The sequence below is a fragment of the Strigops habroptila genome, chromosome 3 (assembly GCF_004027225.2).
Source record: "Strigops habroptila isolate Jane chromosome 3, bStrHab1.2.pri, whole genome shotgun sequence".
Lineage (NCBI taxonomy): Eukaryota > Metazoa > Chordata > Aves > Psittaciformes > Psittacidae > Strigops > Strigops habroptila.
Window position 1 is genome coordinate 17,453,379 of NC_044279.2, and position 15,773 is coordinate 17,469,151.

Sequence of the window (15,773 nt, forward strand, 5' to 3'; positions counted from 1 at the left end):
GCTGAAGGAAGATGCAACTGGAAAAAGAAATGCTACAGTAAGTAATGAAAAAATCACAGTCTTGGAAGTGATGAATGTGAGCTTAGAGACTTGGAAAAAGCAGCAACCCTCAGCCAGACTGCTATGGGCAGAGCAGAGGAACTACAGGATATATGGTGCTGAGAAGAGCTCGTGGGTTCATCTCACCAGAAAGGCAAATACTTCAACCTAGTTTTCTCAAATTCGTTCTTATATCTCATGTCATTGAAAGCATTTGTGTAGGTAATGTCTTTCTAACAGACTAACACAGCAGCATGCACTTGCCCACAGTGGGTTGCCCAGGATCTTTGCTCTATCAAAACCATGCAGTACGGGAAGCAGTTCAAGCCTAACTCAGAAAAGTCTCATTTAAAAGTCAAATATAATGCCTCCTGAGATATAAATAAATAAGAACACATGATTCATGACAAATTTGGGGGCATTCACTGAATTTTGGTATACTGTTATCAATCCAGGAATAAACTAATTTTTCAAATGTCATTATACATTTTGGAGTTGGGATGAGCCGGTAGCACTCAAAGCCTTGCATAATACAGGAAAAATACTGCAGTTTGAAGTGGCTTAAGGTGAAGAAGACTTATAAATTTTATACAATATTGCTGATAATTCTGATGTCTCATTTGTGATAGTTAATATTCTTTTTGCTCTATAAAATTCTCCAACCAGGTTACAGGCTTTGAAATGTCAATCCTCCCTTCTTAACAAAATCTTACTAAAATTTAGATTAATTGTTATTGCATTTGGCAGTAATTTTCATTTTTATATTGTTTTATTAAGGAGAAACACGTTAATGTTTTTGTTTCCATTAACAAATGGAAACACGTATCCCATTTGTTCCTTTTCTGTACCTGCTGATGTTCCTCAAATGGAAATGCTCTTCAAGAAATTTTGTGGAAACTTTGGGCTAGGCTCACCAATAAACTCTATCAATCCATACTAGGCAATTAAGTGGTATATTTAATCTGTTTTACCTCAGGAGAAGGTCTGTAAATCACACCCATTAATTAATTAACTGGCCCATTAGTTGAACTGACACCAATTTAAGGGGTTGAGAAGACAGCTTTCCTTTCACTTGGAAGTACTTTTTAAATTCAAACTATGGTACATGTGTAATTAAACAAAAATTTTTGCCATGGATTTTTGGGAACAAGCATTACCTCTAAGGCATAGCCTTTGATTTACTAGGGTCAATGGGTAAGCTGCAAATCAAACCCTTAAATTTGATTCTGTCTGAAGACAGTGAAGGATATAAAGTAATGCGCTTTTTTATGTTGAATGCCTGGAGGAGACTGGAGGGTATATAAAGAACGAGCTTCCACCCACTCTCCCTTTGACTTTATAAATTCTATTTTTTCTACCCTCTGAGCTTAAAAACTCTCTTAACAATTTAGGTGTTTAGGACCTAAAATTTGAAGGGTTAAAATAGGAATGTCTTAGATTCAGGGTGTTGATATTTTTTGTATTCCCGCACAGTTTAGTCCTTTTTGAGGTGTGTTTAAAAGTAGCTTTAATTCACCAGAAATCTCTTACCTCAATCTCTTTCTTTATAAATTCTCCTCAGCAGCACATAATTTAGTCAGCTGCTTGTAGGACTTTGAGAAACTTCTAAGATCTTTTGGCAAAATCTTTCAGGCAGTATCAGATTGAGAAGAAACACATTCCACTCAATAAACCTGCAGTAAACATTACAGATTTGTTACAATTCAACTTCTATGATGGTGCTCTAACATGTCCTTTAAACCAAACTGGCACCTGGACAATCAGTCCAGATTGTATTCCAAATGAAATGAGAGCAGTCAGTGTCCAGATAAATAAGGACAAAGATGGGAAGATATATACCGCCATTGAAATATTTCCATGTTTTGCAGCCATTGTTAAAATTTCTGCCAATTAACTTCAGCAAAATGATTGTACAGCATTCTGACTGTATCTCAGTTTTCAGATTTTTGAATCTTGTGACATGAAAAGCTATTTCAGAAAATAAAGCAAAACTTTATGGCAGAGTTTTTCAGATTTTTTAGTTAATCAAACTTAATTCAAGGCTTATAAATGTAGTTTGGCTTGGGTTGCTTTTACAGTATGGCTATGGCAGATATGTTTTGAAGTAACTGCATTTCTAGTTTACAGCATGATACTGTAATATTATTCTAGTTCTACAATAATATTTAAGTTTAAAAGTATTTTATCTGGCAGGATTATGTACAAATATGAACAGTGACAGTACACAGAGATAGAGAATTAGGAAAATATTTATGAAAAAATGCTGACCAGTATTTCCCCATCTCTGGAAGCATTCAAGGCCAGGCTGGACAGGGCTTAGAGTAACCTGGTCTAGTGGAAGGTGTCCCTGCCCATGGCAGGGGGTTGGAACTGAGATCTTTAGAGTCCCTTCCAACCCAAACCATTGTACAATTCTATGACTACGACATTTGATCTCTCACGTGGTATTCTTTCTGTAGTATGCCATCAGAACAAAGTCCTTCAGACTAGATCTGGATTTGGGGTAGTTTATGAGAAAATTGCAGGCTTCTCCAGAGATGATAGAAATATGCATAGCTCTAGCAAAATTCTATTGATTTACACAGGTTAAGAATTTTCCTGCGCCTTTATTATGAAGCTAGCATACAGGGCACAGAAATCTCCCAGTGAAATAACCCTCTCATCACACATTGGGTAAACTTACCTGATCATATCTTTCTTTGTTTGTTTAATTAATTTAACCGTTCTGAAAGATAGAATGAAACCCTATCATCCCAAACAGGGAGAATAAATGGTGTTGCCACTAAATGTTTCTGGTAAAGTGAGCACTCTAACACGTGCTCCGGCAGAGAGCTTCATATTAAAGTTTCTGTCCAACACCACATCCTCAAATACAGTGCAACCCATCTGAGTGAGAAATAATTTGGTCTTTATGCTACTTCCATCCTGAAACTCTCCTCAGAAAAGACTATTTGTGATAAATTATGTGTTGCGGTGCTCTCTTGTGATTGATGGCAATGAAAATCAAGCTATTATTTGGCTTGATTCCACTTAGATGCTCACTGTGGAGTTGAACTAGGCTTACCAGAAATAAGACAGACATTTTACATTGAGTCATCCAGCCCTGTTGCTCAGTCTAGAAGCTCTGTTTTTAAGTCGCAGCCACCCCCATTATTCAACAGGATCCACTTCTTTCTTTCAGGAGACTGGTAATTAGTACAAGTACAGTTATTGTAAGCTAATTATATGTTCTAAAACTAATGTACTTACATGAACCAGAGGGTAGCTTACCATGTGAGCATTTGATAAGCAAACAGGTGCTTAAAAGATTTAATGTGTTCGTAGCCATCTGTAGTGATTAATGATGTTTGAGAACCTCACTGCAGCTTATAAATGAACACTGGGACTTTTCAGTTCAAAAAAAGTATAAATGATTCTTAGATTTTCCTGCTCAAATCCCCTATGCTTAGCTACAATTTTATATTCCAAGGGGCAATGAATAATTGAACTTTCCCAGAAGGCACAAAGAAAAAAATCTTCCCTCTAAATTCTCCCTGCCTGTTTACTGCAAGGTAGAATGAAATACATTTTTCTGCATATGGAACAGAAAAATAGAGTGGATTTTCCTTCTTCATAATCAATTTATTGCCTCTCAATCTCCTTACTAAGTCAGAAACCTGGGTTAAACAATTTCTGATCACCACACCCTGTAGAAATGCTGCCCCTTTTTAAATCAGTGGCAAAATTCCCCAGATACATCTCCTTGTCATGAGATGGAGAGCCATGTATGAGTAAAAGAAACTGCCCCTGACTGGACTGAGAAGTGTTTATTATGGTATAGCATTAGGCTATGCATTAAACTTAGTTAAGCATGAAGATACAAAAGCCAGGGTGGGATTCAAGATACAAGTATATCTCAGGTCTTGATATCCCACAGAAGCCACACTTTTTTCTTAGGACTAAAAGGATTGCATCCTTCAAATCATTATTTAGAATGTTGTAGGTCTTTTGAAATGAAGGTGATGCCGTTGAGGTCCTCCTACAAGGAAACTAAGTGGACTGTCAGTTTCAGTGAGGCTGTGGGAGATTCAGGATTGATTACTTTTACAGAAGCTATTGTATGGCATAAATCAATTGCTGAGGCAAGGCAGAATGAAAGCTGGTCTTAATCTGGAAGGCTGGTAAACTCATATGAGAATAACACATCTCAGGGAATTCAATCTCTACTCAAGGAAGTTTCATGTTATGAAGTCCAAAATGAACAAGTACACAGACTTAGCTCAGTATGGAGTAGAAGTTCCATAAACACCTCAACAGAAAAACCCAGTTTTTTACCCATTTGTGCATTATAACTGACTGACCTTAGCATCAAAGGAAAGATTACAGGTTCTAGCCTATTTTTTTTCTTGCTCATCACAGACGTTTCTAAGTGTGAATTCTATGTGGCTTTCACAATGTCCAATAACGCACTTATGTTTCAGTCTTCAAAACGTTTGTAGGATATATCAGGTGTTTCCAAATACCAAAGTTCACAAACATTCTAAGAATTCACTATTTTTGAGACCTGAGACCCTCTTTCTACTTGCGTTTAAGTTGCTTGATAGGTTCAGAGGTTTGCAAAGGAAAACATGTAGAAAACTAAGAAAAAGGCTTAACTGGAAAAGGTATATATTTATTTTATATATATACAAGTTACAGATAAAACAACTGCATCACAAAGGGATCTATAATCTTCTTAGGGAGTAATCAAAGAGAATTCTGTCATTTATGTCCCTCTTATTCCCTTTTCTTTAAGTGATTCTTTCAAGAAATGCTTTTAAATGGAAGGATTCAAATAGAAAATAAATTTTAAAATGCCATATTTAATAATTAATGTATATGTTATTGCAGTAATAGCAAATGACCTATTTCTAATTTATTCAAGGTATTGTCCAGTGGCTGAAAGCAACTTTTCCATTCATCATTATTAAAGAAGGTGATTACTTGTTCATTGATAATGTTGTATATTTTAGCATCTCAAATCAGATTGTCTACTGGTCAAACTTGGCACAGCTTTATTGATTTTATTGACACTGTTAATGGAAAGGTGACTGCAGTTCAGTTCTGAGAGTTCACTCTGGTAGATTACCTGCTGTCTGTATTTTCAAGGTAACGTACAGATATTTCACAGAATCAATCTAACAGGGTATATTAGTTATTTCTTTTTCAGAAATTAGCATCCAACCAGCAATTGAGGCATATAATTTTACCTCAGCTTTTTCATACATGCTTGAGCCAGCTTTAACTCAGCTAGTTCATGTACTCTTGAAAATATGGCAGCACAGCTTCCAAATGTGCCACCAAGTCTCTTGTGGCCTAAAGCGAATGACTCCAAAGTGTCACCTAGTATACCAGCTACCTGCCAGCAGTAACCACGTAGCCCTGTAATACAGCAGAGCCATTGATAGTAGCAGGCTGTAAGCTTTGTACACTTAATGGATTTTGTAAGATCTCAGGATGGAGGCCTGGCAAGCTTGCTGTGTCTGAACTTTTCTTGACCTACCTGCAGCTTTGTTTCACTTGGTTCAGCTATGATGGCAATTTCTCTAATTGATCAGGTGTCTATGATTATACTTTTTTTTTTGGTTACTTGATAAAAGCTCATCAGCACACCCACAAAGAAACACAGAGGCACAATTGCAGATGGGGAAGTGCTGTTGGCTGCTCCCAGACCCATGGCCAGAGAGCCATCAGCCCATCAAAAGCCCATCTCTATCACCCCAAAGAATAGGAGAACAGTGGGGAAAGCAGATGGGAAACCCAAACTACGGACTCAGAGGGAAGGACATCCCATCTGGGCCCTTCCTAGGACTGTCCTAACAGCGCCTGAGCCCCATTGTCCAGATGTAAAACTCATCACAATGAGTCACTGGGACCGGATCTCAATGTCACCTTTTGAACTAAAGGGGAGTTCCTGACAAGAGGCATGGGACAGAGTATGGGAGGCAGGCAAAGAGCATGCTGGGATTGCACAGGATGTATTAAGGCATGTTTAGGGGAGGAAACAAAGGTGGGAAAAGGGAAAGGTTTAGGTGATTTGGGAAAAAACAAGTATGGGAGATAGACGGATGAGGGAATAGAAGAGTCCATTTACATGTAAGTAGAGGCTGGTCACTGTGCTTGTCTGGTCATGCCCTGTGCCTGATCACTGCAGTCTGTCCTGTCTCCTTATTAAGTTCCTTCAATTATTTTCCAATAAGGGGCTCTTTATTCCATGTGCATGTGCATGCGCATGTATGGGTCCTGTGGTGCCAGTGACTGGAGTGAGTGCGGTTGTGCAAGCGAGTGTGTGGTCACCACTGAAGATTAACCTGAATGAGCAGCAGAAAGTGGCCAGGGATCAAGGGGTGCATGTGGGTGTCTGGGGGCCAACTCTGGATGTGAGAGTGCCAGTGTGTCCAAGACCGAGAACACAGAGGGGCTGGCTATGGGACTAGAGACACATGGGCACCTCTGTGTGTGTGTTTGTGTGAGTGATGATTCATACCATCAACTGGAACGTGGCTGTGGCCTTGCGTGTTTGTATGTCCAGTTGCCAGCAATTGGAGAGACCAGGATCCACGGACAGCAACTGGACAGGCTGGGTATATGAGGCCAGCTGCTGGAGGGTTTCACACTGTATGTGTATATGTAGATATGTGATATATATATATATTCCCACTAACGTTTCCATCCTTCTCAGCCAGAGAGGGGAGCAAGGTGGGGCCACTGCTGTTACCTGTGTATGTATGAGTGTTCTGTGTTTCTGTCTGTTATCTGTGTGGCCAGACACATATATATGTGGTTTATACCTTTGCTCAGTGTTCATGTGCCTAGTGGAAATACATTTTCGGGCTCCTTACGTGTTAGACATGGGGGCATGGAGCTGCTGCAGCTCTCTCAGACTGTTAGATCTGGCATGATATATTTTCTTCTTAACTCTTTTATCTTTGTGTGGTACAAGCATAGTTTTATATCAATAGCAGTAATAAGTAATTATTCTTTGTAACATAGAGAACTAATGCAAGAGCAGTGGTCTGAAAGCTGGAGACAGGATTTGATATGAGGGACTGCAGGACTGGGATGGAAGAAAATTAACTCTATCCCAGCTGAAACCTGAACAGATGGTAAGAGATGGAGCACAGACTTGGCACTGGGGACCTCACAGCTGTGACCAGCTGACCAACAATCAGTTATAGAGATGCAAACCTAAAGGTGGACAAAACTGGTATCAGGGGTAACAAGGAGAAAGAAGACATGGTATCAAGCATACAGAAAAGGCACCATACGTAGTAAGTTTGGTTGTAATGTGGAGCCAATTGATACCAATGAATAAAGATGTAAAAATATTTAAGCAAACATATAAAAATGACTCAGAAGAAACCACCAACATCACACTAGTTTTGGCAATAACATTTTCCATAACACCCCCCAACCAGCACCCCTAGTAGATTAAAATCACCAATATTAGGACCCAAAAGAGAAGGGAAAAGGTGAGCATAACACCAGGAATAGGTGTAGAAACTAAGGGTGTATAAAACACTTTTAGCTTCATTATTACTCTTTCTTTAATGATTAGGTCTGGATTAATAATGGTTCGACTGTTAAGATTTCTGCAATGTGTACAATAAGTTCATGGTTTTATTTATATATAAGGTTTGCTTCCTCTTTCCCCAGTAACAAGATTTTGAACATAGCACTACACATGCTGAAAGGTGGCTAACCTTTAGAAGTGGATATCACTATAAATCTGACAAAGTGTACAGACACACAAGAGTGACGTATTCTGGAACACTGGAGGCATTGGATGAAAAGAAGGGCAATGCGAAGGATGTGGTGCTATTGCAGTGAGGTAGCCATGGAGGAAATAATAGCGGGAAAAAGACAATGCTGTGGACAGAGGGTAATGTTGCAGGAACAGTACTTGAAAGAAACCATGTTATACCAGCTCAGGAATCTTTGTCTAAAAAATTTAAAAAAGAATTTATCAAAAAAAATTGGGTGATTTCTATAAATGCTAGTGACAATATTCTATTAAGTACTGTCTGCCTTCTGCCAACCTATGAAAGCTCTTCTAAAATCAATTGTATCAATAATATAACTTCTGAAAATAAAATCCCCTACTGTTGGTCCCTTGACAGCTGTGGATCAGAGAGCTGCTTTATATAGCGGATACTTACACACAGTAATGTCACTTATATGATTTTGAATGGACAATACCACACTGAAACTGTTCCTGATCTATTTTGGAATTTGAAAACTTTCCATTACAAAGTTTTATCCACAACTTCTATCCACAAAAGACAAAATATTCTTTAGTTTCCTACAAGACTAATTAAGCCTTCTGCTAGGCTCTCCAGGAGAAATTTAAATCAAAATAAAATAATTGATATGTAAACATCTGTTCAGAAGTTGTTGCCATGTTGACCTATGTAGCTACTCATTTGAGGGTGTTTATTCTAAAGGTCAAATAAATGTGGAAGCTCTTATTTACAGTTGCTGCTAATTCATGGGTAACGTTAATCAACAAATTCTTAAATTTGCTTCTGTAAACACCGGTAAGCCCCAACTTGATTGGTTCCCACAACTACCATCACTTGTAGTCAAGGATCTTTTTCTTTGGCATGACTATTGTCACACCCAAATGAGCTGATGTCATCTAACGTATCTAAGTAATCTTGAATCTAGCTTTTCCTTATTACCTCCTAGTTCTTGATCTGTCACCGCTGTCCAAAGTCATGGACTAAAATAACTCACAGGACACTTCATGGATATTTTATGGTCATTTTACAGGAGTAGCCCAGAGACTAATAAAAAATTTTTAAAAAGCTGACTTCTAGGGTTAGTCTACAGCACTAGTGATGTGGTTTACTTGATTTCTGGGAGTTAATTTACTTAGTATGACACAGAAAAGTTGATTAAGAAGCTGAAGTGATATCTAACCACATGGAACATGGTAACTGAAAACTCACAGGATTCAAACAATAATTTTAAGCAGGTGATCAGAATCGATCATGCTTTCACTGAGGTGCAACAGGATTGGCTTTTAATTGGCCATAAATTATTTAACATCTTGAAAGACTTGGAATAAAATAGATGACCAATAAAGCTGGAGATGAACAAGGAATATTAAATAATGCCCAAAATGGACACCATGTTACTTTTTAAACAATTAAATACCAAACAGCATACATTTTAACACAGAAAAATAAAAAGGCATATACCTTCGAGCAAAGAATGCTGGGCTGTAGAGATAAAACCCCACTCAAAGACAATGCCTCTTTGACAGAGATATTACTGGATAATTAGGTAAATATGAGCAGAGAATATGGCCAAAATCTGTTGATTTAAAAATTAAAATATTGATAAAAAATACCTAACTTATTCTGCTCTTGCACTTGGCAATATTTCAGTTGCTATTAATATAATATGTCCAGTTCTGGTATACATAATTCAAGAAGTAGGTTGTAAAGTTGGAGAAGATTCAAAGAAAAGCCTTAAGACTATTGCTGATTTTGAAGAAAAAGAGAGTGGGAGTATTCACGAAGCTAATCGCTTTAGGATCATGCAGACATAAACGGAAAAATATTGGACCGTTGCCCTAGTCCTGTTCTGAAACTATCTCTGAGAAAGAGTCTGTTGAAAAAGGAAGAAATATAGAGAGGGTTTGTGTCTGTAGGCTAAGTTGGCTGTTGGCTTCTGTGGATTTCTCTCCTGGTATTGCTGTAGGAAACAACCATGACAAGATTTCTCAGTCTACTAAAGCAAATTATAACAGAATGCTTGGAAATTGAAACCACAAAAATTCTGCATAATTTAAAGTCGAGAAATTAACTATTGAAAAAGTTAACAAAAGTTGAATTGGCAGTTCATCACTAAAAATATGAAAATCAAGACTAATTATTTTCCTATGAGAAATATTCTCATTTAAACCGAAATCAGCACAGGAAAGTTACATAGAAAGTCAGAGTAGGTGATCACAATTTCCTTTTCTGATTTTATGGGTCTATAATGTTTAGAAATTGAAATTAGAAACATAACTTCATTTCAGTCTAGTTAAGAGATGGCTGCTATGTATCCTGAGCTGGTAAAAGTCTGGGATCTGGATGTATACCATTTTGAACATTTCAGACTTAAACAACAAATAGTTAGCTTTATGAATCTCAAAGAAGTTGATAAACACTGTTCAAAAAGAAAGTACTTTCCAAGCAAATATTTCCAGGTCTAATAAGCCATAATGTAGAGAGGTACTACTGATATCTAAAGTTACAAATAAAAGAGCCAAATAATAAATGCATTTCTAGAATCAGCGGGAGAAGAAAATTTTCAGACAGTTTCATAACTGCTGAATGATATCTAAACATTGAGAATGTTAGGCCCAGATGGGCATGCTGTGAACTATTCATAATGTTAAATACTAATATTAGTAAAACAACAGTTTTCACCTCTTATATATTCATAGAATCACAGAATCAACTAGATGATTAGAAAAGACCTTTCAGATCATCAAGTCCATTACCTCAGGACTGCCCAGACAGCCACTAAACCATGTCACTGAGGGCCTCATCTAGAATCATAGAATCATAGAATAGTAAGGGTTGGAAAGGACCTTAAGGTCATCTAGTTCCAACCCACCTGCCATGGGCAAGGACACCTTGCACTAAACCATGTGGCCCAAGGCTCTGTCCAACCTGGCCTTGTGGATGGAGCATCCACAACCTTCCTGGGCAACCCATTCCAGTGCTTCACCACCCTCACTGTAAAGAACTTCTTCCTTATATCTAATCTCAACTTCATAATGTATGGTATTTGAACATGGTATTTGAACACTTTCAGGGGCAGTGATTCCACCACTTCTCTGGGGAGTCTGTTCCAATGTCTGATCATCCTCTCTGTGAAGAAACTTTTCCTGTTATCTAATCTAAACCTCCCCTGGTGCAGCTTGAGGTGGTTACCTCTTATCCTATCATTTGTTACCTGGGAGAAGAGACCGACCCCCACCTCACTACAACTTCCTTTCAATGTCTCTCTTGTAGTGAAAGGCCCAGAACTGAACACAGGATTCAAGGTGCAACCTCTCCAGTGCCCAGTACAGGGGATGATCACTGCCCTGGGTCTGCTGGCTGCGCTACTTCTGATGCAGGCCAAGATGACATTGACTTTCTTGGCTGCCTGGGCACAAGCTGGCTCATTTTCAGCCATCAATCACCACCTCTAGGTCTTTTTTTGCTAAGCAGCTTTCCAGCCACTCTTCCCCAAGCCTGTAGTGTTGCATGGGGTTGTTATGGCCCAAATGCAGGACCCGGCAGTTTGCCTTGTTGCACTTCATACCCTTGGCCACAGCCCATCCATCCAGCCTGTCAAAAATTAAAATAAATTAAACTTTTGCTGGCATATTATTGTTGCTTTCACCTATGAACCTTAAAAAGGTTTTGATTTTAGCAGTTAATTATCTATCAGCAAAGAATTTCCCCCACTTGTCTTACTTTTAGCATGCAGCAAAGTCAGAAGTGCCCAAGAGTTAAGATTAGTGATCTGTTTGGGCTAGAAATTCAAAATATTAATATTCTGTTATTGCTCACAATGCATTAGAGGGTACCCGTGCCAAAGGAATGGGACAACCTGTTCATGTACTTTTATGACACAGAACACGCATACCAAACCTCAGCATATCGCAGTACGGGTACTGCTGCATCAAAGACAGCATTTCCTGAATGTCTGTGTGAAGTACTGTGAAGCACCTATTACCGCATAGTTGAGTAGAACCACACCCAAAATAAAGCAGGTCATGGTAAAATTTTTAGATGGTGAGTGATGGAATCATAGAATCATAGAATCGTAAGGGTTGGAAAGGACCTTAAGATCATCTAGTTCCAACCCCCCTGCCATGGGCAGGGACACCTTGCCCTAAACCATGTGGCTCAAGGCTCCGTCCAACCTGGCCTTGAACACCGCCAGGGATGGAGCATCCACAACCTCCCTGGGCAACCCATTCCAGTGCCTCACCACCCTCACTGTAAAGAACTTCTTCCTTATATCTAATCTCAACTTCCCCTGTTTAAGTTTGAACCCATTACCCCTTGTCCTACCACTACAGTCCCTAAGGAAGAGTCCCTCCCCAGCATCCTTGTAGACCCCCTTCAGATACTGGAAGGCTGCTATGAGGTCACCACGCAGCCTTCTCTTCTCCAGGCTGAACAGCCCCAACTTTCTCAGCCTGTCTTCATATGGGAGGTGCTCCAGCCCTCTTATCATCCTCGTGGCCCTCCTCTGGACTCGCTCCAACAGCTCCATGTCCTTTTTATGTTGAGGACACCAGAACTGTACGCAGTACTCCAAGTGGGGTCTCACAAGAGCAGAGTAGAGGGGCAGGATCACCTCCTTTGACCTGCTGGTCACGCTTCTTTTGATGCAGCCCAGGATACGGTTGGCTTTCTGGGCTGCGAGCGCACACTGCTGGCTCATGTTAAGCTTCTCATCAACCAACAGCCCCAAGTCCTTTTCTGCAGGGCTGCTCTGAATCTCTTCTCTGCCCAGCCTGTAGCAGTGCCTGGGGTTGCCCCGACCCAGGTGTAGGACCTTGCACTTGGCTTGGTTAAACTTCATAAGGTTGGCATCGGCCCACCTCACAAGCGTGTCAAGGTCCCTCTGGATGGCATCCCTTCCCTCCAGCGTATCAACCGAACCACACAGCTTGGTGTCATCGGCAAACTTGCAGAGGGCGCACTCAATCCCACTGTCCATGTCGCCGACAAAGATGTTGAACAGGACCGGTCCCAACACCGATCCCTGAGGGACACCACTCGTTACAGGTTTCCAACTGGACATTGAGCCATTTACCACAACTCTTTGCGTGCGGCCATCGAGCCAGTTTTTTATCCACCGAGTGGTCCATCTATCAAATTGATGTCTCTCCAATTTAGAGACAAGGATGTCATGTGGGACAGTGTCGAATGCTTTGCACAAGTCCAGGTAGATGACATCAACTGCTCTGCCCCTGTCCATCAGTTCCGTGGCTCCATCATAGAAGGCCACCAAATTGGTCAGGCAGGATTTCCCCTTAGTGAAGCCATGTTGGCTGTCACCAACCACCTCGTTGTTTTTCATGTGCCTTAGCATGTTTTCGAGGAGAAACTGTTCCAAGATTTTGCCAGGCACAGAGGTGAGACTGACTGGTCTGTAGTTCCCTGGGTCTTCCACCTTCCCCTTCTTGAAAATGGGGGTTATATTACCCTTCTTCCAGTCATCGGGAACTTCCCCTGACTGCCAGGATTTTTCGAATATGATGGACAGTGGCTTAGCAACTTCATTCGCCAGCTCCTTCAGGACCCGTGGATGGATTTCATCAGGTCCCATGGACTTGTGCACGTTCAGGTTCTTAAGCTGGTCTCGAACCTGATCCTCTCCTACAGTGGGCCTAAGGTCTTCGTTCTCACAGTCCCTGCATTTGCTTTCCAAGACTTGGGTTGTGTGGTCAGAGCATTTGCTAGTGAAGACTGAGGCAAAGAAGTCATTAAGAACCTCAGCCTTCTAAGTCAGCACTAAGTGTTAATTTACTCACAATGTCTCTTTAACAAGGAAGCAAAACACAGTACAGATGAATCAGAAAAGGCTAGCATGCGATTTTCTTGAGAAAGGAAGGTAGGGAGAACTAAATTGATGAGGTTTGGGAGGCACTATTTTTTTATATCAGTGAAACACCTAAATACCTCCAGCTGAAAAAAATAATCTCTTTCTATTCTAATGATTTATGGAAAGCATATCTGAGTTGGCTCCCATCTCCATTTCCCCTTGTGGTCTCAGTTCCCAAAACAAGCTGCCTCTCCAATGATTCACTGGGGTCATGTAACTGTAGTGGTCATGGAAAACGCAATCTGGTCAGAAAGATTAATCCATCTGGTTGTGAAGACAGATGAAAACAAAATTAGACTAGAATAGACTGTTTATGTTGAAAGGAACATACAGTGGACATCCAGTCCAACTGCATGATTACTTCAGGCTGAACAAAAGTTAAAACATGTTATTAAGGGCATTGTCTAAATGCTTTTTAAACACTGAGAGGCAAGGGGCATTGACCACCTCTCTAGAAAGCTCCAGTGTTTAACCCATTGTCTCAGTAAAGAAATGCTTCTTAATGTCCAAACCTCCTCCTGGGCAGGCTTTGAACCATTCCCAATGCATCCTCATTACTTTACACCAAGGAGAAACCTCCTTTGCCCCAGGAAGCTGTAGAGAGCAATGAGGCCACCAAGGATAATCACCTTTGTTGACTGATGCAGCCCAGGATGCGGTTTGCTTTCTTGGCTACGAGGGTCAGCACAATGCTGACACGTAGAGCCTGCTGTCATCGAGCACCAAGTGTTAGTTAGAAAATATTCATGGCAGTGGTGGGATTCGAACCCACGTCCCTGAAGAGACTGGAGCCTTAATCCAGCGCCTTAGACCGCTCGGCCACACTACCTTCCTGATGATAGTAATTCAATCTCCACCAACTGTACCCCCCAACCACCAACTTTTTACAGGATATTTTACAATAAATAATCCCTATCCAATTATTTAAATATAGTAGGAAAAATAACCAAGCATGGCTCTCCTTACAGAGAGAGGTAGCTGCTCCTTGAAGTGGACCACATATTTCTGGTCCCCTCATCCGCTGTCAGGGAACATCAGCTGGAAAGTTCTACAAATACTTCCTTGTCTATGAACCTGTGATCCTTTCCCAAGAAAAGAAAGGGTGATGGTATCATTTTGGGGAAAATGTGTGTCAACTTTGCATTCAATTTTGTATTTTCATGGTTTTGGAATGTAGTGACTGTAGAGACTGAGGCAATGAAACATCTGTCCCTCCATGCAAACACAGTCACTGCAGTGCGTACATCATCTACTCTAGGTCTCTAACAAATGCCGTTTGGAGGACCTATGTTAAGTATCAAAGTTCCATAATGAATGAAGGAATGTAAGTCCATGCATCAAAGCAACTCAGAGCATAAAAATTAGATGTCTATAAGAATGTGGCTACTCTACCATTATGCGATATGCCATGGCATGAGAATAAAAACAGTGAGATCCTAAGTGTTTATGCATTAATCTATGATATATGTAGAACATGGAATTCAAGGGCTTGTTTTATGATGATTTTGACATTTTCAGGTACCATTCAACTAAAACGTGCATTACAGATTTCTTTGATTCTACTTAAACACTTTGACACCTAGGTAGCTGCTTTCCCTATTCTGCTCCTCTTGAAGTGCTGCTTTTGTTCTACATGCCCTCCTGTCAAGTAAATAACATGCTGTCAGTAACTCAGTAATACTGGATGCTCCAGCAACTTGAGCAAACTGTGTCTATATATAACTATACAAAAGCTGGATGATGAAATTTCTTTAAACCTGTTAGAGTAAGTAAAGTACTGTAATACCACACAGTCATTCCAAATGTTGGATGTAACATATGTACTTACCGGGGATACAATGTGAAGATGCTGCATTTAATTTTGTAGATTTTTATTTCTGGACTAAATTTTTCATAGTCCTTCACACAAACTGAGGCAGTAACAGTAACAATTTAAGTCTCTTCTAACATGCACAAAATGAAGAACACTATCCAGGTTATTTCTAACATTCAGATTCTGTGTATATATCTAATTGCCCAGCCTTCTATAGCCCTGATGGACAACCACATAGATTTGTTTGTCAAGTGATTCAAAACATGAGCCTTACTGGGAAGTGCTAATAGGC

At 40.0% G+C, this 15,773-nt stretch overlaps 1 non-coding gene across 1 annotated transcript; it reads right to left on the reverse strand.

Annotated features, from left to right (window-relative positions):
* Positions 1-14,415: 14,415 nt before the first annotated feature.
* TRNAL-AAG lies at positions 14,416-14,497 on the reverse strand. The gene has a single exon. It is a non-coding gene; the product is annotated as a tRNA-Leu (tRNA).
* Between the last annotated feature and the right edge of the window lie 1,276 nt (positions 14,498-15,773).